Consider the following 27338-nt stretch of genomic DNA (forward strand, 5'->3'; position numbering starts at 1 on the left):
CAGAGGCCCTAGAGATCGGTGCGGCTCCCGGGATCTAGCAGACATATCTTCTAGGTGGCATCAATGTTTGGGATGGGAATACCCCCTTTAAGTCCCTAGCAACCAATCACTTCGCTTCTTTCATTTCCTCACCCATAGTGCGTAAACTAGAAGCCGTAATCTGATTGGTTACCCTGTGATCGCACCACTTCCACACAGGCCTATAGCATAAGTTTACACGTCTCCATGTGAGCGTTCAGAAAGTTTGCGCCCCCTCCGGCCTGTGACAGAGGGGCGCCCCGGCAGCGGAGCAGTGACCTCCCCCTCCGTCCGCGCCATCTTGCGCGCCCAGTGGAGGAGGCCGGGAGCCCCGGTCACACCGATACGAGCAGCCGAGGCGCCGCCCCTTTCTCCGCCCACACCACCCCGGGCCGGCCTTTGTTTCCGGTGCTCGCAGCGCCCTCTTGCTGCCCCTCCCCAGCTCGCTTTTGGGATCAGTACGAGGCCGTCCGGAGCGTCCGTGTGAAGAAGGTAAAGGAGCTGCTTGTCCGGGGGTTGTGGCCAGCGCTGGCGGGCGCGGTGAGGGGGATGCGGGGGCACGGCACTGCCTGTTCTCGGGCCCGGCTGTGGGGAAGGGAGAGGAGCAGGCCTTGCCCTTCCTCTGCTGCTGGGGTAAACATGAGGCGGGGGGCAGAGCACACTGCTCGGGGCCATTTCTTCGGAAGGGGACACTCCCCATGGATGTGTCTAGTCATAGTGTGCTCTGCCTGTCACTGACAGCCCCTGCTGGCTGGGCATGCAAGTGTCAGAGCCATCAGATGTAGCAGAGCTGAGTTGTCATTTGGCACTGCCCATCCTGCTCCTGTGTACATAGGCATCCACTTATCACAGTGACCAAGTCAGCTCTGCTACTCCGGTGTCACCACACGTCCAGGAGCCTTGGAGAAGTTGTCCTGGGGGGTGGCAGGGCAGGAGCCCTCATTTAAACTGAACCAGTGACTTGCACCCTTGGCGGGTCAGCGTGCACCCTCCTCCTGTGGACTGCTGCTGTAGAAGTTGCACCCGAGTTACTGTCACTTCCTTGACCAAATGGGCAGATCTCGCCGACATGCCCAGTCGTTTCATGGCAGCCGGTCCCATTCATTAGACCGTGGTGGCACCTTTCGTGGCAGGGCTGTGTGTGTGTGACAATACATGAAACCACAGTGGATTGCAAAAAAAAAAAAAAGCCTGATGTGAAAATCCATCCCCCAAGGAGGGCATGCATTGCATCACAATGGGGCTCAGCTCCGTCCTGGGTGTAGGACGTGGTGTGATGCATTGTACGGCTGGCAGTGCCAAGGTTAACAGCGCCAGGGAGCCAGGGCTCGGAATGTCTCCTGCTTTCTGTCTGTGTGTTTGTGTCTTGAAGTGCTGCAATGCTGAAGATCTCCGCCGTCCGCTCCTGACGGACACGGGCTGGATGTGTTTGTTACTGTAAATGTTATTGGGGGGGGGGGGGGGCAGCGGAAGGAGCTCGGAGGAAGGTTGGTGGCTCCACGTACTTACATTAAATAACAAAGAAAATCCTTCTCATTGTCTTCCTCCAGCCCCACCTAACGCATGCATGAATCCCGTGCAGAACCCTCGCTGCATGTGTCTGCGTGCTCCGTCCGTGGCCTCGCTCTGCCGTCCACATGTCGCGCTGCTGTGGCGTTCAGACCCATTGACAGATCGGCCTGCTCCGCTCTGCCAGCCGCCCCTCTGGCCCAGTCCTCCACTCCGGTCCTGGTGGTCAGGGGGTGATTTCTGGGCAGCCTGGTTTGGTGAGGGCTGGAACTTGTTTACTTGGCTGGGTGACGGAGATGCTTGGGACTGATTCTTCTCTGATGACATCACCGCCTTCAGGAGGGTGGACGAAAACTTTATCTGGTCTGGTCACATTGGGGACAATGAGGCGGTATGTCACGATAAAACCGAGCACGAGTAAATCTGACGGCGGCGCTTGGGGGTCGTCTGCGTGATGTATTCAGGAACGCATGTTTTCCAGTGTGGAGCTGTGACCTCTTCACGTACGGGGTCCACCTAAAGCCCAGTGGTCCCGCAGGGACTAGAATTGTAGGTGTCACTAGTACCCAGCTTTCCTGGGCTCCCGAATGGCAGATACACAGGTATTTACTGTGTTTTTTTTTTTTGTTTGTCTTTTTGCAAGCATAAAATGCTCTTTAATAACAATATATTTGGGTCGTCTTTAGTTGTTTGAGCCGAGCGAATACCGGCCTGTGCCCCTAGAGTTTTGGGCTTGGTACCTGGGGTCCCCTCCCCCGACTTGCCTGCTTTACTAAATACTCGCATTCCCCATGAAGTAACAATTCTAGAGCGTCTATTCTTAGAATTCTGTGTCATGCCGTTCCTCTGTTATTCCTCCTAGAAATATTAGTGACTTGACAGCGGGCCGTTGCCAGTCCCCTAGTCAGAGGCTATGTCTCTACACAGGCTGATATCTGTGTAGGGATATACCCCCAACGGGTAGCACCCACTGAGCAATTTCTTCATACATTTCTGGGAGGAATAACAGAGGAGTGGTACAAGAGAGGCTTCAGAATTGTAATATTATGGGAAATATAAGTATTTGCTAAAGTTATCTTTATAATGGTACTAGTCTCCTTGTCGATGGGGGGGGGGGGGGGGGGGGGGGCAAGGGGGGCGACCTGTGCCAGTGGCTCAAAAGAAAAATGAGGACCTGCCTGATGGGCGAGCTGCTGCTTTTAGTTGGTCTTGCCGAGTCGTCGACTGGTCTAGGAGCGTCTGCCCTGTGCTCGCTCTTTACCATCCATTTTCAACAAGCAGGTCCCCCTTTGACCATCTGCTCACTGATGGGGGGCCTCTGTTTTGAACAGTTGTTGGTGGGGAACCTCGTAGCACCCCACTTCTTCCGCCTTGTTGATATAGAGTTGTAGGAGGCTCTTTCAGAACGATGACTGTCCGTGTAATAGACGGTCACCAGGGCAAGAGCTGTCTGCTTGGGTTAAAGGGGTTCTCTAGTTTTCTCATATTGATGATTAATCCTCAGGGTAGGTAATCCATGTCAGATCATCAGGGTCCGACTCCTGGCACCCCTGCCTATCAGCTGAAGGGACCGCAGTGCTCATTCCAGCCCTGCGTTCCCTTCCCGGTTTACCAGCTCACCATCCACAGTGTAATGACAGCTCCCCCGTCTCATGCACTTGAATGAGCGCTGCGGTCTCGTCCAGCTTATTCGTTGGGGTGTCAGCAGTCGGGCCGCCGCCGAGCTGATATGGATGACCTATCCTGAGGATATTGCCGTTCCCCTTATTAAAGGGGCATTTCTCTACTCCCTTACACACCGCCCATTCATCATGCAGAGACGTGTTCTATTGACGAGAGGAGCGGCAGCGCCTACTTGTCAGTTCATTCGTATGGCAGTGGCTTTGTGCCATTTCTCGTGCTGTATGAATAGATTGACAGCAAGGTGTTACCACAGGAGTTCCTGATCGCTGGTGGGCCGACTGCTGGTACCCCCAGCGATCACCAGAACACACGGCCCTATCTCTGAAGTCCCATGGAAGTCACACTATGACCCCATTCACATGGGCACTCTTGGCCCTCCGTTCTTATGATCGTTGGGGGTCTCTCGGTCAGACCACCAGTGATCAAACTCTTATCCCCTATTCTTATGTCTAGGGAATATTGTCAGGGACTGAAATCTTGATGACCTCTCCTCAGGTTGGGTAATAAGTATCAGCATTGTGAGGGTCACACTCCAGGCATCCCTGGCACTCTGCTGTTTCAGGCTAAATGCACACCATCAGGATTGCGTGCGGAAAATGCGCATCGTAGTCATGTACATTGTATTCTATGAGAACTTGAAATTCTCAATGCACACCATGCAGATTTTTTTCATTCACTTAGTAAAATCCGCACCGAATCCGCACGCAAATCCACACCAATTAATGCGGATCGACCGCACAGATTTGCCTGCGAACACCTGCGGATTTCAGTGCGGATTCTCCGCACATGAATCCTGAACGTGTCCATGTACCCTTAATGGTCTGCTGTGTTTGAGCTAGGCCTGGCATTGCAATTACATAACGTCACAGGCTGAGAAAGGATAGTCAGTGCTTGCCCAAGCGAGCGCCGCTGCCCCTTCTAACAGCAGATCAGTGGGGTACTGCTGCCGATGAGATGATAGGAGGATAGGTCATCAATAGCTGAATCCCTGACAATCCCCTTAAAGAGGACCTTTCACCGATTATGACAATGTGAACTAAGTATACAGACATGTAGAGCGGCACCCGGGGATCTCACTGCTCTTTCTATTATCCCTGGGCCCCGCTCCGTTCTCCTGCTATGCCCTCCGGTATCTTTGGTCACAAAGTTATGGTAGGCGGAGTCTTCCCTTGTTCTGCTGTAGCGCTGGCCAATCGCAGCGCAGAGCTCACAGCCTGGGAGAAAATAACCTCCCAGGCTGTGAGCTCTGCGCTGCGATTGGCCAGCGCTAGAGCAGAACAAGGGCAGACTCCGCCTACTATAACTTAGTGACTGAAATCTCCGCCTACTATAACTTACTGAGCGAAGATACCGGAGGACATAGCGGGAGAACGGAGCGGCGCCCGGGGATAATAGTAAGTGCAGTGAGATCCCCGGGCGCCGCTCTACATGTCTGTATACTTAGTTCACATTGTCATAATCGGTGAAAGGTCCTCATGCACATGACCGTATTTTTCTTCAGTGCGCTATCTCTATTTATTTTTTTGCGGATAGCACACAGACCCATTCATTCCTATGGGGCTATGGACACACAGGCGGTTTTTGCCTATCCATGTGGCTGTTCTGCAAAGTATAGAACATGGCCTATTCTGGTCTGCGTTGTGGGCGACAATAGTCATTTCTATTGATGAGTGAGAAAAAGGCAGAATGCACACGGAAGGTGTCCGTATTTTGTGGATCTGTGGTTTGCTGACCAAAATACGGATATGGTCATGTGCATGAGGCCTGAGGCTGACGATGTGGTAATAACTGTAAGAAGCCATTGATTTCTAAATGAATTGGACTCTAAAGTCATATTGGCACCTATAGTGCTTTACTCTTGAGACTATAGCCATATCGACATAGTTATAAGAGGTACGCCATTTAAAGGGAGTGTGCCAACAACAGAATAGTTTTAAGCTGGCCACAATGCCAGGCAGGGCTCCCTCCCCATGTTATAATCATATCTCTGTGTGCCCGGATCACTACTGCAATCTGGAAAAAAAAACCATGCTAATAGCTGTTATGTACATGAGGGTGGGCCTGAGCTACTGAAGCACCATTGCTCCAGCCCTTTCTCCTCCCACCACCCAGGCACAATGACGCTGAAGAAGTGCACCACCAGGCGGCCGAGTATAACAACTTGACAAATGATAGTCTATTTTCATTCTCCGTAAACGACGGGCAGCTATCTTTAGGATCCAGAGGAAACGAGTCGTATGTTAGTGCATTTATTTGCGTCTTCTCTGTGTCCAGGCGCACTTGTTCATCTGTCTGCATTTCCCTATAGAGAAGGGGTTCTCCTTGCGCTCGGCCTGGCACTTTACATGGAAGAAAGAGGATTACCAGCAGGGCCTGGATCTGGCACTTGACTCCTGCTGGCTGATTTGCTTATGTAGCTTGAGTGACAAGAGAGCAAGGAGAAGGCTTTGCATGGGGCGAGAGGTAAAACCGGTCATGTACAGTATTTGCCACGCGAGAGTGTACAGCGTGACCGGTATACGAAGAAAAGAGCTGATGTGGGCGTGATGCACAGATATGGGGGGGATTGGCCATAGACCCTACAGGAAAATTTCCCAGTGGGCCGATCCCTAGGAGGGCCATCCAAGCCCTCCTCATGGCCACCAGCTGGGTACATAATGATCTGATTTTCTCTTACAATCCTGGCCAGCAGCCGCAGGTGTCCTCCTGAATTCAACTGTATCTACAGTTGCAAGAAAAAGTATGTGAACCCTTTGGAATGGTATGGATTTCTGCACAAATTGGTCATAAAATGTGATCTGATCTTCATCTAAGGGCTCTTTCACACTTGCGTTCTTTTCTTCCGGCATAGATTTCCGTCGTCGGGGCTCTATTCCGGAAGAATCCTGATCAGGATTATCCCTATGCATTCTGAATGGAGGGAAATCCGTTCAGGATGTCTTCAGTTCCGGAACGGAACGTTTTTTGGCCGGAGAAAATACCGCTGCATGCTGCGCTTTTTGCTCCGGCCAAAAATCCGGAACACTTGCCACAAGGCTGGATCCGGAATTAATGCCCATTGAAAGGCATTAATCCAGATCCGGCTTTAAGCTAAACGTCGTTTCGGCCCATTGCCGGATCCGACGTTTAGCTTTTTCTGAATGGTTACCATGGCTGCCAAGACGCTAAAGTCCTGGCAGCCATGGTAAAGTGTAGTGGGGAGCGGGGGAGCAGTATACTTACCGTCCGTGCGGCTCCCCGGGCGCTCCAGAGGGACGTCAGGGCGCCCCACGCTCATGGATGACGTGTCGCATGGATCACGTCATCCATGCGCCCCGGGAGCCGCACGGACTGTAAGTATACTGCTCCCCCGCTCCCCACTACTACTATGGCAGCCAGGATTTAAATAGCGTCCTGGCTGCCATAGTAACACTGAACGCATTTTGAAGACGGATCAGTCTTCAAATGCTTTCAGTTCACTTGCGTTTTTCCGGATCCGGCGTGTAATTCCGGCAAATGGAGTACACGCCGCATCCGGACAACGCAAGTGTGAAAGGGCCCTAAGTCACAATAGACAATCACAGTCTGCTTAAACTAATAAAACACAAAGAATTAAATGTTACCATGTTTTTATTGAACACACCATGTAAACATTCACAGTGCAGGTGGAAAAAGTATGTGAACCCTTGGATTTAATAACTGGTTGAACCTCCTTTGGCAGCAATAACTTCAACCAAAGGTTTCCTGTAGTTGCAGATCAGACGTGCACAACGGTCAGGAGTAATTCTTGACAATTCCTCTTTACAGAAGTGTTTCAGTTCAGCAATATTCTTGGGATGTCTGGTGTGAATCACTTTCTTAGGGTCATGCCACAGCATCTCAATCGGGTTGAGGTCAGGACTCTGACTGGGCCACTCCAGAAGGCGTATTTTCTTCTGTTTCAGCCATTCTGTTGTTGATTTACTTCTATGCTTTGGGTCGTTGTCCTGTTGCAACACCCATCTTCTGTTGAGCTTCAGCTGGTGGACAGATGGCCTTAAAGGGATTCTGTCACCTCCTTTTACGATTTTAAGCTGGCACCATCGCTATGTTGACTAAAGTAGCTTATTTCCAGGACTCTTCTTTTTACTTTATTTCGTTTAGTAGTTTTGATGTAAAAGCGATTTTTCTGTTATGCTAATTAGGGTCCAAGGTGCCCAGAGGGGCGTTTTTCTCACTCTCTGGTGCCCAGTGACGCCCCCCTGCAGTGCCCAAGACAGCTTCCTGATAATCAAAACACCTCCCACAGCCCCGGCAAACGGTTCCGCCCCCTCCGCACGTCATAATCTACCTTATAGATATTCCCCGTCCTCCTTCCTGTCTGCGGCCAGAAAACTCGCTCAGGCGCAGTACCGCCTGCGGCCTGCGCGATCATCAACCTCCTGAGGGCAACAGCCTCAAAAGTCTCACTGGGCATGCGCCGAGCCCAGTGATGTGACCTGAGCGCTGTTGCCCCCAGGACGTAGATTGCGCAGGCCGCAGGCGGTACTGCGCCTGCGCGAGTTTTCTGGCTGCAGACAGTAAGGAGGACGGGGCATATCTATAAGGTAGATTATGACGTGCGGAGGGGGCGGAACCGTTTGCCGGGCTGTGGGAGGTGTTTTGATTATCAGGTCTTGGGCACTGCAGGGGGGCGTCACTGGGCACCAGAGAGTGAGAAAAACGCCCCTCTGGGCACCTTGGACCCTAATTAGCATAACAGAAAAATCGCTTTTACATCAAAACTACTAAACGAAATAAAGTAAAAAGAAGAGTCCTGGAAATAAGCTACTTTAGTCAACATAGCGATGGTGCCAGCTTAAAATCGTAAAAGGAGGTGACAGAATCCCTTTAAGTTCTCCTGCAAAATGTCTTGATAAACTTGTGAGTGAAAAATAGAGTGGGATTTAGGTATGAACATGTTCACATCTTCATTGGAGGCTTTGTTTGGGGCAGATTCCACTAAAAAGAATGGACAGAAAAGTCGTGCACGCATCTCGCTAGAAAAGTGGACGTCTGAATGGAAACAGAACTGACCCCCTTATAGGCAGTGGGGTCTGCTTGGCTCCGCTGGTGTCAGTTATATACTGGATCCAGCACTTCTATTATTTTCGTTGTTCTGTTCCTCTAAGACCTCTTTCACACGGGCAAGTTTTCTGCGTGGGTGAAATGCGTGAGGTGAACGCATTGCACGCGCACTGAATCCGGACCCATTCATTTCTTTGGGGCTGTGCACATGAGCGGTGATTTTCACGCATCGCTTGTGCGTTGCGTGAAAATCGCAGCAAGCTCTATTTTGTGTGTTTTTCACCCAACGCAGGCCCCATAGAAGTGTATGCGGCTGCGTGAAAATCGCAAGCATCCGCAAGCAAGTGCGGGTGCGGTGCGATATTCACGCATGGTTGCTAGGTGATAATCGGGCTGGGGACCCGATCTTTATTATTTTCCCTTATAACATGGTTATAAGGGAAAATAATAGCATTCTTAATACAGAATGCTAAGTAAAATAGGGATGGAGGGGTTAAAATTAAAAATAATGAAACTCACCTTATCCACTTGTTCGCGCAGCCCGGGCTCTTCTTCTTTGATGACCTGGGAGGAAAAGGACCTTTGGTGACGTCACAACGCCCCATCACATGGTGATGGATCGTGTGATGGACCGTGTGATGAGCGCAGTGACTCACCAAAGGTCCTTTTCCTCCCAGGTCATCAAAGAAGAAGAAAGAAGAGAAGCCGGGCTGTGCGAACAAGTGGAAAAAGTGAGTTAAATTATTATTTTTTTAACCCCTCCATCCCTAATTTACTAAGTATTCTGTATTAAGAATGCTATTATTTTCCCTTATAACCATGTTATAAGGGAAAATAATAAAATCTACACAACACCTAACCCAAACCCGAACTTCTGTGAAGTCCGGGTTCGGGTCTGGGTACCAAACATGCCGATTTTTCTCACGCGCGTGCAAAACACATTAAAACGCTTTGCACTCGCGCGGAAAAATCGCACATTTTCCCGTGACACACCCGCATCCTATCCCGCCCTCACATGCGACGCCTGTGTGAAAGAGGCCTAACCATGCAGAACAACAGAAATGACTAACGGCAGGGGTCTCGCGCAATTTTTTTCTGGAAGGGTTATCTTACTCCTCTAGCATTTTAAGGAGTATTTTTAGCCAAGAAGGAGTACAAACAAAATGGCGCCTTTTATTTCGGACATAACTTTAAAAAATTTCTGTCAATATAGCTGTATGAGGGCTTGTTTTTTTTGCAGAGTGAATTGTACTTTTTAGTTACATCATTTTAGATGAAACCTATAGGGGCGCGTTTACGAAGACCAGCTTTTTACAGCGGCTTTAATTTCACCTTTGCACTGCCGTACGCTTAGTCTAATTCAGGCATGCTCAACCTGCGGCCCTCCAGTTGTTGCAAAACTACAACTCCCATCATTCCCTGCCAGCCTACAGCTATCAGCCTACAGAAGGGCATGGTGGGAGTTGTAGTTTTACAACAGCTGGAGGGCCGCAGGTTGAGCATCCCTGGTCTACTTTATTTCATATATTAGGCTTATCTATAGCAGTCCATGCACCTGGCGAGTGTTTCGGCAGCATACGCCCGTTTCTTGGTGTAATCACAAGTTCCTTTGTAACCGGCTGTTTAATGCCATGTTGGGGGAGGAATTCCACCCCCATCCTGCAGTGCGACTAAATCTGTGAAGAGGGGGGGGGGGGGGGGGGTTAAAACGTGTTATCTCTATTTTATACTTTCTTTAGCGAACAGTGTGACATCGTGTGTGTTTTTTACCACTTTTACAAAATAAAACTTTTTTGAAACTTTTTTCTTAATAAACAATTATTAACGTTATTCTAACTAGGACATAGGCTTTAATGCATAGTGCATTGTAAAAAGCTATCATTGTACCAATGTCTCTGACATGGTGTAAGGCCTCATTCACACAACCCTTGGGCAGCCATGTTGTGTTATGGACCGCAAAACACAGACTCTGCATTGCGGTGTGTATCCAGAGACTTCTGTGTGCGTCCGGGTCCATGCCTCCGCGCCGCCAAAGATGGAACATGTCCTATCTTTTGCCACATGTGGATCGCGAGCTCATTGACTTCATTGACTACCATGATGAGGGGTGCACCTGGCCGGTTTCCGTGTTTTTCAGATCCACGGTTTGCGTGAATGCATCCTAATAGACAGACAGCCATGTGAAGCCTGGGGGCCTTTGTTAGCCTCTCAGCTGCCATGGCACCACATTGGCACCCCGCTGATGGTGACAAGGAGCCCTGTCCATCTAACTTCCTAGCTATTGAGGACAACGCTTAGCTATCTCCGTCGCTTCCATAGAAATTAATGGAGCTGGGGGCACTTTTCTTACCGGCTGCTCTGTTCATTTCACGGGGGTTTCACAGGGTACAGGATCCACGTTCTTATCATTGGGGGTTCTAGTGGTAGGACCCCCTGATTGGCGTTATGTCTAATGCTGACCAGCGCTGCTTCAGTCAGTCCCGGGCTCCTGTATCAGCACAATCTGTGAGGCCTGCGGGTGGTAGGAACTGATCAGACTACCCAGGGTGCTGGACCAAAGTACGTCTCACGGGTAGAAGTACACATGAGGCTTCTTGTAAAGAGTAAAATTGCCCTTACAGGTGTCTAAGACGCTTGTACAGTTCTTATTGTGGCCTCTGTAGTGGAGATGTGAACGTGGCCTTTGGCCTCTTTCACACAAGCGAGTTTTCCGTGCGGGTGCAATGCGTGACGTGAACGCATAGCACCCGCGCTGAATCCTGACCCATCCATTTCAATGGGTCTGTGTACATGAGCGTTGTTTTTCACGCAGCCCTGGCCCCACAGAAGGGAATAGTCTCAGTGAAAAACGCATTGCATCTGCAAGCAAGTGCGGATGCAATGCCATTTTCACGAATGGTTGCTAAGGAGATGATGATATGAGCCCCGGGACCCTATTAAAGTCCATTTACTTTATTATTTTCCATTATAACATGGCTATAATGGAAAATAATAGCATTCTTTAATACAAAATGCTAAGCAAAATGTTGAGGGTTAAAGAATAATAAAACATAACTCACCTCATCCACTTGATCGCGCAGCCGGCATCGTCTTCTTTCTTCTTGTAGGACCTGCGCTGACGTCATCGCGCTCCCCATCATCGCTCATGTACACAGCCCCATTGAAATGAGTAGGTCAGGATTCAGTGCGGGTGCAATGCGTTCACGTCATTGCACCCGCGCTGAAAACTTTCTCGTGTGAAAGGGGCCTTAGTCTTTTAGGTACGGATTACATTTTGTGTTCCTTTAACCTAGGATACGCCGTTTGCATCATATATGGTTTATTATAGCTTGGATTGAGACTTGGGTTAACACTCTTCTCTGGTGTCTCAGGGTCACTTTTGATGTCCCTTTGCTTTGGAGCTGCTTTTGGGATGAGCACAAGTAGGGTGTAAAAACTGGACCACATCTGGGGAGATCTTGAATTGATTTTTGTTAAACTAGATTTTTTTTTTTTTGCCCATTAACCGGGTTGACCAGGGTTTCAGTTATGGCCTATCCTCAGGGTAGGCGGTCACTAGCTGATTGGTAGGGGTCCGACACCCCGCACCCCCCGCCAATCAGCTGCTCTATTAAAAGAAGTCAATGTTGTAGCTGCAGCCATTCTCTGCAATGGGCTTTAATGGGAGCAGCGCTGTAGTAAGCAGGAGCTCACTGCTGCAGGGTTGCTCTTGCTGTGTAACTCTGCCACTGGCTTTCATTGACAGATCCACACAGAGCAGCTTCCCCCACGTTCATCAGCGCAGGGAACGGCACAGGCAGCACAGCAATTCTGCCTGTGCCTGAAATGACCAATAGCAAAGCTCCATACAGTAAGGAGCTTTGCTATTGGTTGGTTTGGAGCGGGCGCCAGAGCGATATAGCGCCGAGCAGCAGAGGAAGCCGGTGGGAGCTGAAAGGAGGAGGGGCCGGCTCCCCGGAGTTTCTAAAGTATGGACAAGGACCCCGGGAAACATGGCGGCGGAGGAGCTGAAGAGGACTCCTCAGAGGTGACAAACAGCCCTGGACATCAAGGTGACAGCAGTGTGTGATCATCACTGCACCACACACACATCACACACTGATGTATGTAGTGAACGCAGGCAGGCTAATATAGCCAAGTGATAAAGTACAGGGTTAAATCCGCTATATTGGACTGGACTTTATCACTTGGCTATAATTGCCTGATGTTGTTTAGATTAGTAATGGTTCCCCCGCATAAATATCCACCAGCGCTATTTATTTCTGTTCTGCTCCGTTAGATGAGCAGAGCAACAGAAATAACAAGTGCTGGATCGGGCACGTAAGGCTGGGATACGTTCAACGTACACAAAAACCATATACATTAACGGACGCCTCAGACAGATGCCATACTGTAGCATCCGTCCCTATGGAGTTCCATTGTAAAAAATAAATAAATAAATAATAACTTTTTTTTGCAGAACTCTGCAGGATGGGGAAGCATGGTGTTCAGTTTAGCAAAAAAATCATGCAGACCCAACTGACAGGGAAGAAGCTGAACAGACGCCGCCGACTATGATGGGATCCGTTCAGGATCTGTCTTTTTACCAGACATAAAGTCCTGCATATAAGGCTTTTATGTGTGGTCTTTCGACAGAATCTGCAACAGAGCCTCCAACGCAGATGTGAGCGAGTGTAGGCCTACGTATAATGTATTTGAATTAGGGCTCATGCACACAAACGTATTTTCTTTCCGTGTCCGTTCCGTTTTTTCCGGACCATATACGGAACCATTCATTTCAATGGGTCTGCAAAAAAACGGAAGTTACTCCGTGTGCTTTCTGTTTCCGTATTTCGGTTCCGCAAAAAATTAGAACATGACCTATTATTGTCCGCATTATGGACAAGGATAGGACTGTTCTATTAGGTGCCAGCTGTTCAGTTCCGCAAAATACACGGACGTCATCCGTGTTTTTTGTGGACCGCAAAATACATACGGCCGTGTGCATGAGGCCTTACCACAACTTTCGTACTCCCCCTCAGGTAAAAATACTCCTTAAAAATGGTCAGAGGAGTAGCTATAAGAAAAGCTTAAAGACCGGCACCTGGATCTTTTCTTCTGGTCTTGGATTTCACCACATGGCACCAATGATTGACTGGCATGACTGTCCTGCAATCTATACTTTTCCTTTTCTATTAAAGGGGTTGTCCCATCTCTCCATTTCCATGGCGAGTTGAGACTAAGCGCCTGTACTCCGCTGTTTCTGTAATTCCCATTGGATTGAATTGGAAGTGTGCAAACATCGTAGCAGAACCTGTTATGGAAGCAGTGCAACCTGTTCTTCTACGGTGTTTGCTTAGCTCCAGTTTACTACAATGGGATTTAACGGAAACAGAGGAGTGCCGGCCTGCTTGGCTGTTTCCCTAAGCCCGACCATCTGGGGCCAGTTCGTAATCCAATGGGACAACCCCTTTAAATGTTTGAATTGACATCTTGAGAGATTAAATCTTCCTGTAGACATGTTTTAGTGGTGGTTGTACAGAATCCACCTACAATGTAATGCAGCTAACAGGTCAGAAGTCACAGACTAAGGGCTCATGCACACGAGCGGATCCTGTGCGTGGAATCCGCTGCGTAAAAGAGTGCCAAGCCCCACTCCGAACAGCGGAGACACGGAGCAGTAACCTGATTGGTAATGTTCCGTGCCGCTCTGATCTTTTTACCACAAAATCACGGTGACAACTTTATCTCACTGTGATTTTGTAGTAAAAAGGTCACAGAGGCACGGAGCATTATCAGTCATGGTAATGCTCCGTGTCTCTGCTGTCCGGAGCGGGGCTTGGCATTCTTTCACGCAGCGGATTACCCGCACCGCATCTGCTCGTGTGAAAGAGCCCTAAGGCTACTTTCACACTTGCGGCAGAGTGATCCGGCAAGCAGTACCGTCTCCGGAACTGCCTGCTGGATCCGGCAAAACGTATGCCAACTGATGGCATTAGTAAGACTGATCAGTATCCTGATCAGTCTTAAAAATGCCTGATCTGTCCAAAAAATGTGCGTTACAATCTTTTGCACTCGCGCGAAAAAATCGCGGGTGTTCCCGTAACGCACCCGCACATTTTCCCGCAACGCCCGTCTGAAAGAGGCCTAAGGGTGCACATGAACATGTGCTGCCTGCAAACGGCAGGTCCACAATACACGGGCACTGGCCGTGTGGCTTCCTGTATCATGGATGCGAAGCGGAACCCCACAAAAGCACTATGGAGCGCTTCCATGGGATTTCCGTCTGTGCTTCCGCAGCGCAAAAAATAGAACATTTTCTGTCTGCATCGCAAAAAATACAGTGTTGTGGATCGCGGACGCTTTCAAGTGAATAGGTCCGCAAACAGCGTCCACACAGCTGGTGCACATGCATTGCAGACTGCAGTGTTCCTGATCCTCACTGCCAAGAACATGCATCTTAAGGCCATGTAGTAGTTAAAGGACCCCCTTGACTACATATTGGGGGAAACAAGGATCGTATAGTTTGGGATTTTACCTGGCGGATCCTGTGCTTGCTTGGAGATCATTTGCACCATAGCTGTATTGTGGCCACTTATGATCCTCCCCATGCTCTTTATTAGCGGACAGCTGTGTATGGCCTATCTCCACGTGTTATGGATGGGAGATGTACAGATGCACACAGCACCTCGTGGTGTACACCGGTGTATGTCCGAGCTTACAGCCTCACAGAGGAGGATACGCCGATGCCACCTACCTTATCTTTTTTACTTTGGACACTGCCTAAACTGGTTACCAGACATTTTCTTCTTCATGTTTGTACCATGAACATATCCACCGACCACACATATTCTGTAAGTGTGGTCACCGGTATCGGAGGCGTCAGGACATGAAGCAGGGAGGATGTGAGCGGTGAGCTCACAGCTCTGCGGTAATGGGTTTTATTCTTCTGCAAGTAGATGGAGGAGGAATGTGACATGTTGGCCATAAATTCGGAAATAAAGTAGCACAAGGTCTGCCCCGTTCCAGATGACGCAAACACCAGAGCAGTCTAGAAATCCTCTTCTGAATATAGATCAATCATAAGATGACTGCATCATGCAAGTGACGGTAATAGTCACTAGGGGGATTTATCGAAGGCTATAGGCCAGTTTCCTGGTGCGCAGAAATTAGACATTTTTGCGCTGTATTTTTTGTGCTATTTTTATGGCATTCTTGCCATTTATTTGAAAAGTGGGTGGTGCTTAGCAGGAGGGGCGTGTCCTTGTTGCTGCACCTATAATCTATAATTTACACCAGAAACTGGTTTAAATCATGGCGTGGATTTCTGCCAGCTCAGAGCTTGTGTGCATTTGCTCTTGTGGTGCACGGCCTGCCAGAAGATGCACCAAGTTTAATTAAAGGCATGTGCAGCCTAACGCCTCATGCACCCGGCTGTTTGGGTCCGCATCCGAGCCGCCGTTTTTGCGGCTCTGATGCGGACCCATTCACTTTAATGCTGTGTGCTGTCCGCATCCGTTGCTCCGTTCCATTGCCCCGCAAAAAAAATAGAACATTTTACGGACAATAATAGGCATTTCTACAATGGGCCGCCCATTCCGTTCCTCAAATTGCGGAACTCACATGGGCGGCTTCCGTTTTTTGCGGACTGCAAAAAACGGAACGGTCGTGTGCATGAGGCCTAAGACCTGTGGCTTGTCACAGTCCACTTCTTGTTAAAGGTGTTCTCTGGGCTGCTGATATTGATGACCCATCTTCAGGATCGGATCAGACTCCCAGCGCTCCCACCGATCCTTTTGCTTTGGGTTGCCGCAGCAGCGCGGGCTATACTGCAGCAATGTAGTACCAGCAACACCGCAAACTACACGTTGTGCCACTGCAGCCCAAAGCAAATTATGGGTGGGAGTGCTGGGTGTCTGATTCCCACCAATCTGACCTATTGTGAGGACAAGATAGGTCAGAGATCAGCAACCTTCAGCACTCCAGCTGCTGTGAAACTACAACTCCCAGCATATGCACACTTTCTTGGCTGTTCTAGTAACTCCCATAGAAGTGAAAGGAGCATTCTGGGAGTTGTAGTTTTAGAACAGCTGGAGTGCCGGAGGTTGCTGATCCCTGGGATAGGTCATCAATGTCTGGAGCCCGGAGAACCCCTTTATGACTGGGGCATGAAAAATCTGCCCCTAGGCCTTGATTTCACCTGCATGAATGCTTCCAAACATGATAAGGGTGCATTCACATGACCGTATAAATGGACCCATTCATTTCAATGGGGCCGCAAAAGTTACGGACAGCACACCGTGTGCTGTCCGCATCCGTTGTTCCGTTCCGTGGCCCCGCAAAAAAGATAGAGCATGTCCTTTTCTTGTCCGCAAGCTTAGGCATAGTGCTGGCCATGTGCGGACCGCAAAACGCTTACGGTTGTGTGAATGCACCCCAAGATGTACAGGGCCAGCTTCTTACCGACTTCCTTAGAACTCGGACTCCTTTCAGGTTGCGTCGTCTGGTCCCTGGGGTACTGCATTGTGGCAGCAGGTAAATGTCTGCCAGTGAGACCCTTGTGGGGGGCATACAACCCCAAGTGGGCTGCAGCATCACAATTTGACCCTAATTTATTATGCCTTCACTCCAGAATTCTGACTTTAAAAAGTCGTTGAATTGAGCTTTTGCACTCGAGCGAAAAATTTGCGACTTTTTGCAGCTTTACACCAGTGACTCCAGTTTTGAAATGTGGGTGTGGCTAGATATGTAAATGAGTTTCACTCCAGACTTGTCATTGACACTTTTTTTTTTTTAAAAGCCGCAGTCTGGCTCCAGGAGGAGGATGCAGTAGGAAAACTGGAGCAGCTTTTCTGGACAAAAGGTTTGAAAGGGTTTTCCAAGGTTTTAATCCTGATTTTTAATACCTTTTTTAAAGGGTATTTAATATTCGAAAAACCTTCTGACATGACATAGTGATATCATAGTAACGGTCTGTGCTCTGCTCCCCTCACATGGGGTATGTGCATATACTCTCTGCGGTTCTGTTACCATTTCCCTCGTTAGGCCTAGTTCACACTTCCATCAGTGATTGTGAGCCAAAGCCAGGTGCGGGTCAAAAACCTGGACCAAGAGGAAATCCTTCTATTATACTTATTAGACTCCACTACTCGGACAAGTTCACCACTAGGGCTCATGCACACGAATGCATGCCGGCCGTGCCCGTATTGCGGCCACAAACTTGACTGGGTCCGCAATCTGCAGGTTATGGAGTGGAAGGCATTGGACGCACAACAGAGCGTTTCCGTGGCATTTTGGTCTGTGCCTCTGCACCGCAAAAAAACGACGACACCCAGGACCCCTGCGACCCCTGCCAATCAGCTGTGAGATGAGGAGGCGGCGCTCCAAGTGAACGCTGCTTCCACCTCATTGCTGTAACTACAGGTACTCGCTCCATTGCGGGTGCTGGTATGACTGCGCTTCTGAGACGAAGTGCAGGGTAATGAAGAGGAAGCGGTGCTTGCCTGGAGTGCCACCTCCATGCCAGGTGTTGGACCCCATGGATCAGATATTGATGACCTATCCTGACCATAGGTCATCAATACTAACTAATTTTTGGCCTGATTTGCGGACTCGCAGCACCCTAGTGCATTGAGACAGGTTGATTCAGAGATTGTTAAAAACCAACCTGATCTGCGCCCCCACCTCTACCATTGGGCGATGGGGTGCATGCCCCTATATCTGTTACGGCATTTGTTTAGGGGTGAATGCCCTCGAGCGCTATATCTGACTTAATTTGAAGAAGGGTAACTTTATTTCCTGTTGCTTACCCAGTGCGCACAGTGCTGCGCAGCCGTTCATTTTGCTTTTTCGCAGGACTATGTATAGCGCCAGCCTGTGAAACTTGTAAAGGGCAGTGTATAACCTTAGCTGAACCCATTAGTCATTCTCCTAGCGTTTTATCAGATTCCCTGTCAGACGGTAGTTGTCATTCTCTTGTAACTTAATACTGTGATCTGAGAAGGAAAATGTTATGTTCCTTGTAGGATGCGCCGTGCTCGAGTAGTCACGAGTAGTCTACCCTCATTCTGTTTGTTTTTCCTTTATGTGAAGAAGAGCCGCTGCGAGGCTGCATGTACCGAATGATCTGCTGTGATTGTTTCATTGGATGAAGACATGACTGTAGAAGCCGATTAGATCGCCACATTACCCTCCTGGACTTTGTCTGGCGGAAAATGTCCTTGGACATCAGTAGAACCTGAAAAGTAGAGTTCCAGAATCAAGTTTTAGGTATCTGCAAGATAGGAGGACTTGTTACCACCCCTGACATGGTTTTAGGTCCCAGGCACACAACCATATTTCTGGTCCACGTCTGATCCCCATTTTTTGCAGATCGGATACAGACCCGTTCATTTCAATGGTGCTGCATCCATGTGTCTGTTCAGCTGGCCCACAAAAAGGATAGAACGTGTCCTATACTTGTCCATTTTGCCGACAAGGAAAGGATATTTCTACTGAAGTGATAAAAAAAAATAAAAATGGCAGCATGCACACGGCCGGTATCTGTGTTTTGCGGATCTGCATTGTGCAGACCGCAAAGCACATACCGTCATGTGCGTGAGGCTTTAGCAAATACTTGTATGTCCCATAGAGTAATAATTCTGGAGCCTTAGGTCTTTCTTCTGTTGTTGTTACTGAAAATATGTGATAACCAGTGAGTGTTTCCTTTCGCCTTGTCAGTAGCGGGCGTCCCACCTATTCTGGCCGGTCAGCGCTGGCGGATCCTCAGCAGCATGCGCTGGAACATACCTCAGTTTTTCATCTGGCAGACTTGTAATCTCCAGGTGTAAAGTTATGGTAGGGTATGGGTCCATAATACAGCCCCATTGGGCTCTATTGGATTTATTGCCAAGCCTGATCATCAGTGGTGTGCTCCTAGAGCGGCTTCAATCTCGGGGTAAAGTGGATTTTGCCTCAGAGATCACACTTTGTATTGTAAGGCCTCTTTCACACAGACGTGTGGTCTCCACGGACTGCACATTTCATCCATTTTATTCTCCCATGTGGTTTTCTGTGGACCTTGGGTCAGTGGTGACACCACGGAAGCATGCTCTGTTTTGTCCTTGATTTTGGATCCCTCACGCACATGCGTGTTTGGTCCAAGGTTATCACAGACTATTGGTAGGAGATACTCAGGAGACTTCTTTTCAGCCTAGGGCCCCCTGCACACGATCAGGATTGCGTGCGGATTTGCGTGCGGAAAATCCGCACCGTAGGTCATGTCCATTGTATTCTATGAGAATTTGAAATTCTCAATGCACACGATGCAGATTTTTTCCGTGCGGATTTTGACCTGCGGTGCGGATTTTAAAATCCGCGACATGTCAATTAATTTGTTTTTTCCTGACCGGATTTTCTTCATTCACTTAGTGAAATCCGCATGCGGAAAATCCGCACCAAATCCGTATGCAAATCCGCACCAATTAATGCGGATTGACCGCACAGATTTGCCTGCGAACACCTGCGGATTTCAGTGCGGATTCTCCGCACATGAATCCTGAACGTGTGCATGTACCCTAGCAGTGTCTGTGGAATACAGGTGACACACGGAGGGCAAAAAATGGACACGTGGACGCAACATATCTTTCACGGATGAACCACTGGCCATCTTTTCATGGCGGTCATCAGACACAGATGTGTCAGAGTGCACAGTGCAGATTTTTATGCAGAAAATTTGCATGAAATCCGCTCCAAAACCGCACAGAAAAGACGCATATAAATCCTAACCATTCATCTTTGTCTTTATGCGTTTTTTGTTGCAGATTTTCTGTTTCTGGAAACAACCCCTTTGAAGTAAGAGTACTTTCACACTTGCGGCAGAGGATTCCAGCAGTCAGTTCCATCGCCGGCACTGCCTGCCAGATCCGGCAATCCGGACACAAAGTGATGGCATTTGTCAGACGGGTCCGGATGCGGATCCGTCTGACTAATGCATTGAAATACCGGATCCGTCTCTCCAGTGTTACCCAGAAAAATGGATCCGGTATTTTTTTTTTTTTTGCATTTTTAAAGTGCGTAGACTGGAAAGCCGGATCCATTTTGCCAGAACACTTAATGCCGGATCCAGCACTAATACACTTCAATGTAAATTAATACTGGATCCGGCATTCCGGCAAATGTTCAGGATTTTTGGCCGGACAGAAAACGGCAGCATGCTGCGCTATTTTCTCTGTCCAAAAAACGTAAGATTGACTGAACTGAAGACATCCTGATGCATCCTGAATGGATTGCTCTCCATTCAGAATGCATTAGGATAAAACTGATCAGTTTTTTCCCGGTATTGAGCTCCTGTGACGGAACTCAATACCGGGAAAAAAAAAAAATGCTAGTGTGAGAGTACCCTAAGGGGAAAACCAGAATCACACAAATAATTAACATGTTGCGGATTAGCAGGTCAATTTCTGTACGGAATAAAAAAAAAAGTGTACATCGGATTTGACAGATCTCATTCACTTTGCAGGTACTGTATCCCCATCAGGTGCAGGTGCCTTAAAGGAATCTGTCATCAGTTTGGACCCTGGAAAACTGCTGACAGTGCTGGTTAGATGTTAAATCCAAAATACTGGGGAGATCTGCAGCAAACTGATCATTTCCACAATGATGTCTTCATTGGCTGTGGATTACTTCTGTGGAATGGCAGCAGCAAAAATCTGCAGCTGCTACTTTTGCGCATAGTGTAAATTTTTTTTCGGGTTTTATTTTGCATTAACATGCACAGATGTTACTTTTAACGTCTACAGTGTGAAGAAAGCGACCGTATCCATTTTGCAGTCCGCAAGTCGCAGATCCCCAAAACACTTATGCCGGCCGTGTGAGTCCCACGTTTTTCCCTTCGACAGGTTTTGCACTATGTTAGAAATGCCCATTCTTGTCCGCAAAACGGACAGGCTTAGGAAATGTTTTTTTATTGTGAACGGACTCCATGTCCTGTCTGCATCTTTTGCTGCCCCATGGATGGGTCTGCATCTAATCCGCAGAATTTAGGGAGGCCAAATGGATGCTTTTGTTAGCAGGGGAACATTGAAAAAGAACTATATTTTGGCGCGCACCATTCAGAAGTTGGTCCGTTGCGCTGAAGTGCTCTCCGCACCACATCACCTTTCCTCCGCTCTGATTGACAGATGTACTGGTCTCCTGGTCGGACCCTACAGCCGTCGCTCAGAACAGAGAGGAGGGTTTGAAGCCACTTAGTGCAGAGAGTCGTACTGATTTCGCGTATTCCTCCATTTTCATGCGAAGGCTCTTACCCGCTGAGCTCTATGTTCATCCAGATACTGTGTTGATTGTGAGGGTGAGTATCTCTGACGTACTGCACCCCACGTGTGCGTGGTTTTCCAGGAGTACAGTATTGACGACCTGTATGATCGGTGGGGAACCTCTAGGAGAATGATGATATAAATCATAATACATATATGGTTAAACACCAGGCAGTTAGATTGGCGATGTGTAGGAAGGATATTATCCAGAACTAGTTATCTTTATCAGCCTATACACTGTGGGAAGGGAAGAATTGTCTGTCGTTTCTGAGCTGATAATTACATAGGAGCCGATCGATATGAGTCAGATGTCGCACTGGTGACTTGTGCGAATGTTAAGGCTACCATAGACGTAGTCTTCCTCTACGATCCCCTTGTAAATTACTCCTAAACCACAAAATATGATTTGTTGCATCTCAAACTGTATTTAAAGGGATTTTCGGGGATTTCCTTAACTAGGTATTCAACTGATATTTTATAGGTGGGGGTGCGATACCCAGGACGCTGGTCGGTCACCTGTTTGAGAAGGTACTGGTACTGCTCACAATAGCACAGTGGCCTTCTCTTTGCTCATCAAGCACAGCGCCATACATTGAAGTGAATGGGGCTGAGCTGCCCCTAGGCCATGTGACTGATGAACGTGATGTCACATGGCCTAGGCAAAGCTGCGAGAAGGACATGGTGCTACTGCGAGCACGGATGTCTTCTCAATCATGTGATTGGTGAGGGTCCTGGGTGTCAGACCGCTACCAATCAGATACTGATGACCTATCCAGAGAGTAGGCCATCAGTTAAAAAATCTCAGAAAACCACTAACCACCTAACAGTTTTGCCCCAGTCCAGCAGTGGGAAAAGTAGCTAACTGGAGGGGAGAGGGCTTCTCTAGATGCTGCTATCTCCTCCCTAAGTCTCCATTCACACGTCCGTGGTGTGTTGCGGACTCGCAAATTGCACATCCGCAACACACCAGCCCGGCACTCCTATAGAAATGCCTATTCTTGTCTGCAGCTGCGGACAAGAATAGGACATGTTCTATCTTTTGCGGAGCAGTGGGACCCGAAGATCGGGGCTGCAAATGCGGATGCGTACAGCACACTGGGTGCTGTCCGCATCCATTCCGTCCCCATAGAGAATGAATGGGTCCACACCTGTTCCGCAAAATTGCGGAAACTGATGCGGACCCATTTGCGGACGTGTGAATGGAGCCTAACTTGAAACTGGTCTTGTTTGAAAGCTGACATTCCAAGCTTTCAGACAATACCAGAATGACAGCAATCTGTTCAGTACAGGGGAAGATATCACTGATAGAAATCGGGATGCTGTGAATGCAGCTGAAAGAGAAAGTAAAAACCGGTTTTACCCGCAATTATTCCCGTCTCAATTTCTAACAGTGATTTCTCCTCTGTTGCTTGGTCTTTAGCGTTTATGGTCTTGTAAGAATGTCAGCTTTCAAACAAGACCAGTTGCATGTTTCTAGCTGCTACCATTCAGGAGATGGCATCTAAAGCAGCCCTCCCCTCTCCCGTTAGCTACTTTTCCCACTGCCCGAGCTGGACTCGGGCAAAACAGTTAGGTGGTTAAAGGGATCTCCGGGTTTTCCTATTGATGACCTATCCTCAGGATAGGTCATCAATATCAGATCGCAGGGGGGTCAGCTATATGAAGAGACAGCGCGCGCAGTGCTCACGTGCCTACTCGAGACGGGAGACTGCAGGTGCGCACCGTCTCTTTATGCAGCTGATCGGCGGGGGTGCCGGGTGTCGGACCCCTGTTGTTCTGATATTGATAACCTAACCTGAGGCTAGGTGATTAATATTGAAAGCCTGGACAACTTCTTTAACAAAAAGTTGTCCCTACATCTAAACCTTTACGGGAGAGAAGTATCCCATCGCTGGGAACCCCACTGATCACAAGAATAGAGATGCTGAGTCCCCCGAATGGCTCCAGTGGAGGTTGGGCACATGAGCTGGCACTCTATTCATTCTCTCGGTACAATGTGAGACAGCAGAGTTCTTTACATATATAGCAGCCTAGGCAAAGGGGACACCAGACACATGCTTCACTTGATCCCTCACGTGGAGGCTCTCCACTTTTATTGTTTATTAAGACCGTGCCCATTTTATACTACAGATGTGCATGTATTTATGCATGTCTATAAAAGTTTTATTGAGACAGGAGGTTTACCTAAGTTATGATTTTGTCATAAGGAGCTGCTGTCGGGAAAGTTCTTCTCACAGCACTCCTCCCAAATGTCCTTTTCAGCTGAATGCTAGACCGGGTGCATGGCCTACTAGGTTTTGGTCCCAGGAGCTCCTGGCACTCACTAGTTATGGATGCTCCTGTTTAAAGTGCCTTTGTCTATGGCCATATACTTGTACTGGAACCATTCAATTCTACGTGTAAGATAGCAGTATTGGTAGAATATCGTTCCCAGTGCATATTCACTCACAGCAGATTTTTTGCAGGCATTTCTGTGACTGAAAATCATTTCCATTCCTCTGAATGGGGTGGTTTTTGCTGCAGTTGTATAAATGGAAGCCGCCCTGCTCTGCCCCATCCGTCTTACATCAAACTTTGGCAGTGTTGGGTTTTGCATCTCGTCTGTGCTTTTGCACTACATGCAGTGGTATTTTTTGCTCCAATATGACAATCTCCAATGGAACATCCTAAAGGCAGTGTGAACACAGCCTAAGGAATCATGCACACAAACGTATTTTATTTCCGTGTCCGTTCTCTTTTTTTGTTTTTTGTTTTTGCGGAACCATTCATTTCAATGGGTCCGCAAAAAAAACTGAAGTTACTTCGTGTGCATTCAGTTTCCGTATGTCCGTATTTCTGTTCTGCAAAAAAATAGAACATGTCCTATTATTGTCCGCATTATGGACAAGGATAGGACTGATCTATTACGGACCAGCTGTTCCGTTCTGCAAGATACGGAATGCACACGGATGTCATCTGTATTTTCTGCGGATCCGTTTTTTTGCGAACTGCAAAATACATCTGGTCGTGTGCATGAGCCCTAATACTGCCGCTGACAAACAAGCAAATGCTCGGAATTGGAATCTTTCAGCAGGTTTAAAAATCCTTTTTTGTAGGTGGCAGATTGTGCCGTGTCGCCAAACAATGAATTGGTATGGGGACGAGTGATTTCTTTTAGCGATCACTCCTTCCCATACTGAGGAGGAGATTCACTGACGGGCAGGCGATTGCCGGAAAGGAACGCTTCCCTCCCAACAATCGCCTGGATGATCTGCAGGTGTAAGATAAGCTTAAGGCCTCCCTCACACGAACGTAGGTGTCCTGTTGCCGTATTGCGGACCGCATATAAATCTGCGATGCACGGACAACGTTCATCAGACCCATTCAAGTCGGGAGATGCGGAACGGAACCCCACGGAAGCACTACGGATCGCTTCTGTGGTGTTCCGTTCCGCATGAAGATAGAACTTGCGAATGGGGTCACGATCCACATGCGGCTGGGCCCGCGGTCGGTGCCCGTGCATTGTGGACCACAATTTGCGGTCCGCAGCACGCGTTCGTGTGCAGGAGGCCTAAAACTAGCATCTTATCAGTAGGTATTTCAGGATTGTTGCTCCAGCCAAGTAATAACTTTGTGTTTTGAGGACACATCATGACAGTGAAGAAAAATGGCCATTTTTCAACCATTTCTGCATTGATTTTCTAGCCGCCTGTCTGTTTTTAAAGGCCATTTTGTATCTGTTTTTCATGGTCATTAAAAATGGATACATTTCATGGCCTTTTTTTTTTTTTTTATATAAAATCCCAACACCTGCAGTATACATAATGGTCGCAGTAATAATGTCCCCCATATATAGTGACCCTAGCTGTAATAGTGGCCCTTAGCTGTTATAATGTCCCCCGCAGTGGGCCCCTAGCTGTAATAGTGGCCCTCAACTGTAATGTTTTTTTTTCTGCTAAAAAAAAAGTACTGGCCTCATCCACTTGCGCGCACACACAGAAGCAGTTGCTCCACTCTTGATTGGAAGGACCTGCCTAAGGATCTACGCTCAGCGTGATGACGTCATCACATCCTTCACAATCAAGAGAGGAGCGACTTCCTCTGCGCATAAAAGTGGAGGGAGTGTTTTTTTAATTTATTTTTTTCATTATTATTTTTTTTACCCCTAAAAGGCCACATTGAACTAGCGTACCATATTGTAACCGCCGTTAGACGGATGGGCTCTTGTTTAGGCGGCAGTTAAAAGCGGTCCCAATTAATTTAATGGGGTCTGTCTGGCCGTGAAAACAACCAAAACTACGACACGTCCTATCTTTTTGACGGCCGCCATTCAGTTGCTGTTAAAAGAAAAAAAAAATGTCCATGTGGTTAGCCCCATAGACTTTAATTGGTGCTAAAAATGGCCGTTTTTACCATTTGTGTGCACGTAGCCTTATTGTGTCTAATTAAGGAGCTGCATTTCTTCCAAGCACTATCGGGCCATGTGCACACACTGCAGAGGTTGCCTGTAATGTAGGTGCCACCTCTAGCTGCCAACGAGTGCCCAGCATCATTTGGAAGCCTATTTGTGCCTAAGGCCTCATGCACTCGACTGGTGTGTGTTTTGCGGTCCACAAACCGCGGATCTGCAAAACACAGATGGCGTCCGTGTGCGTTCCGCAATTTGCGGAACGGCACGGACAGCCTGTAATATAACTAACTGTTCTTGTCCGCAAAGCGCGGACAAGAATAGGACAGGTAATATATATATTTTTTTTTTGCGGACCACTGAACGGCGCAACGAATGCAGACAGCACACGACCGTATGTGTTTTGCGGTCTGCAAATTGCGGATCCGCAAAAAAAAAAACTTATGCCATTGTTTTTTTTTTTGTTTTTTTTGCCGATCCTTTGTAACAATGCCTAAAACAGACAAAAATAGGACATGTTCTTTTTTTTTTTTTGCTACAGAACGGACTTACGGATGCTGATAGCACACGGTGTGCTGTCCGCATTTTTTGTGGACCCATGGGTCAGCATCCTAGCCGCAAAAAAAACGGAACGGACACTGAAACAAAATACGTTTGTGTGCATGAGGCCTAAAGGGCAGCTCTTTAGCGGCATCATGTTTTCCAGATCCAGAAGCTTGAGAGAGAACTTTTCTTCTGAGGTCATAAGACGTCACTAATAAGGCTGTGTTCACACATGACAAATGTGGTTCGTATGATACATTTTTTCGTAATTTTCCAGAGCCCTCAGAATCAGAACCCTTTACGTTTTTCCCCAGCAGCGTTCTTAGAGGGTGGCATTTGTATAAGCTCCTCTGGAATGATCAGGGTTCAGAGTATGTATTATGCGGATGCTAATCTGAGAATCTGATGAAATGGTCATGCGTCTCCCTGGAAGAACAATCCCCCTTCTTTTGTGTAATAAGATGCTGACGTCAGATACGTGCTGGCCTTAATTCATTACTGTGGTAAGAAAAGACCTAAAAGCCAACAATCACAGCCTGTCCTGGGGTCCTGCTAGTACAGTAATACCCTTACAGTAAAACCTGCCATACACCGTAATGTCGGTGGATCTGCAATACTTTAATGGGAGTAAAAAGCTGGACAAAAAAGCAAAGCTATCGAAAATGGGGAAAAAATTGTAGCCTTAGTTCAGATCTAGGTTCAAAATATCCTGCTGTTTTGTGTATACAGTACCTGTGCAGAACTATATGCATCAGGTCGATGCGGCTGCTGCTCCATTGCTAGGCCAGAAACGCCCTACCGGTAATGCAAGGGTTACCGTCGGCAAACCCCCTCAAATGTAGTGTCTGCCCAATAAACCTAGAAAAAAATGTTTGTGCCACCTACTGCGGAATAAGTAG

At 48.0% G+C, this 27338-nt stretch overlaps 1 protein-coding gene across 1 annotated transcript in view; it reads left to right on the plus strand.

Moving 5' to 3' along the window:
* Nucleotides 1-410: 410 nt before the first annotated feature.
* Nucleotides 411-27338, plus strand: part of TAOK1 (TAO kinase 1) — a 92743-nt gene continuing 65815 nt past the window's right edge. Inside the window, exon 1 of the mRNA XM_040423440.1 lies at nucleotides 411-510. The gene's annotated coding sequence lies outside the window, so the exon portion shown is untranslated. The remainder of the gene's footprint in view (nucleotides 511-27338) is intronic.

Source organism: Bufo bufo, chromosome 3, assembly GCF_905171765.1.
Source record: "Bufo bufo chromosome 3, aBufBuf1.1, whole genome shotgun sequence".
NCBI lineage: Eukaryota > Metazoa > Chordata > Amphibia > Anura > Bufonidae > Bufo > Bufo bufo.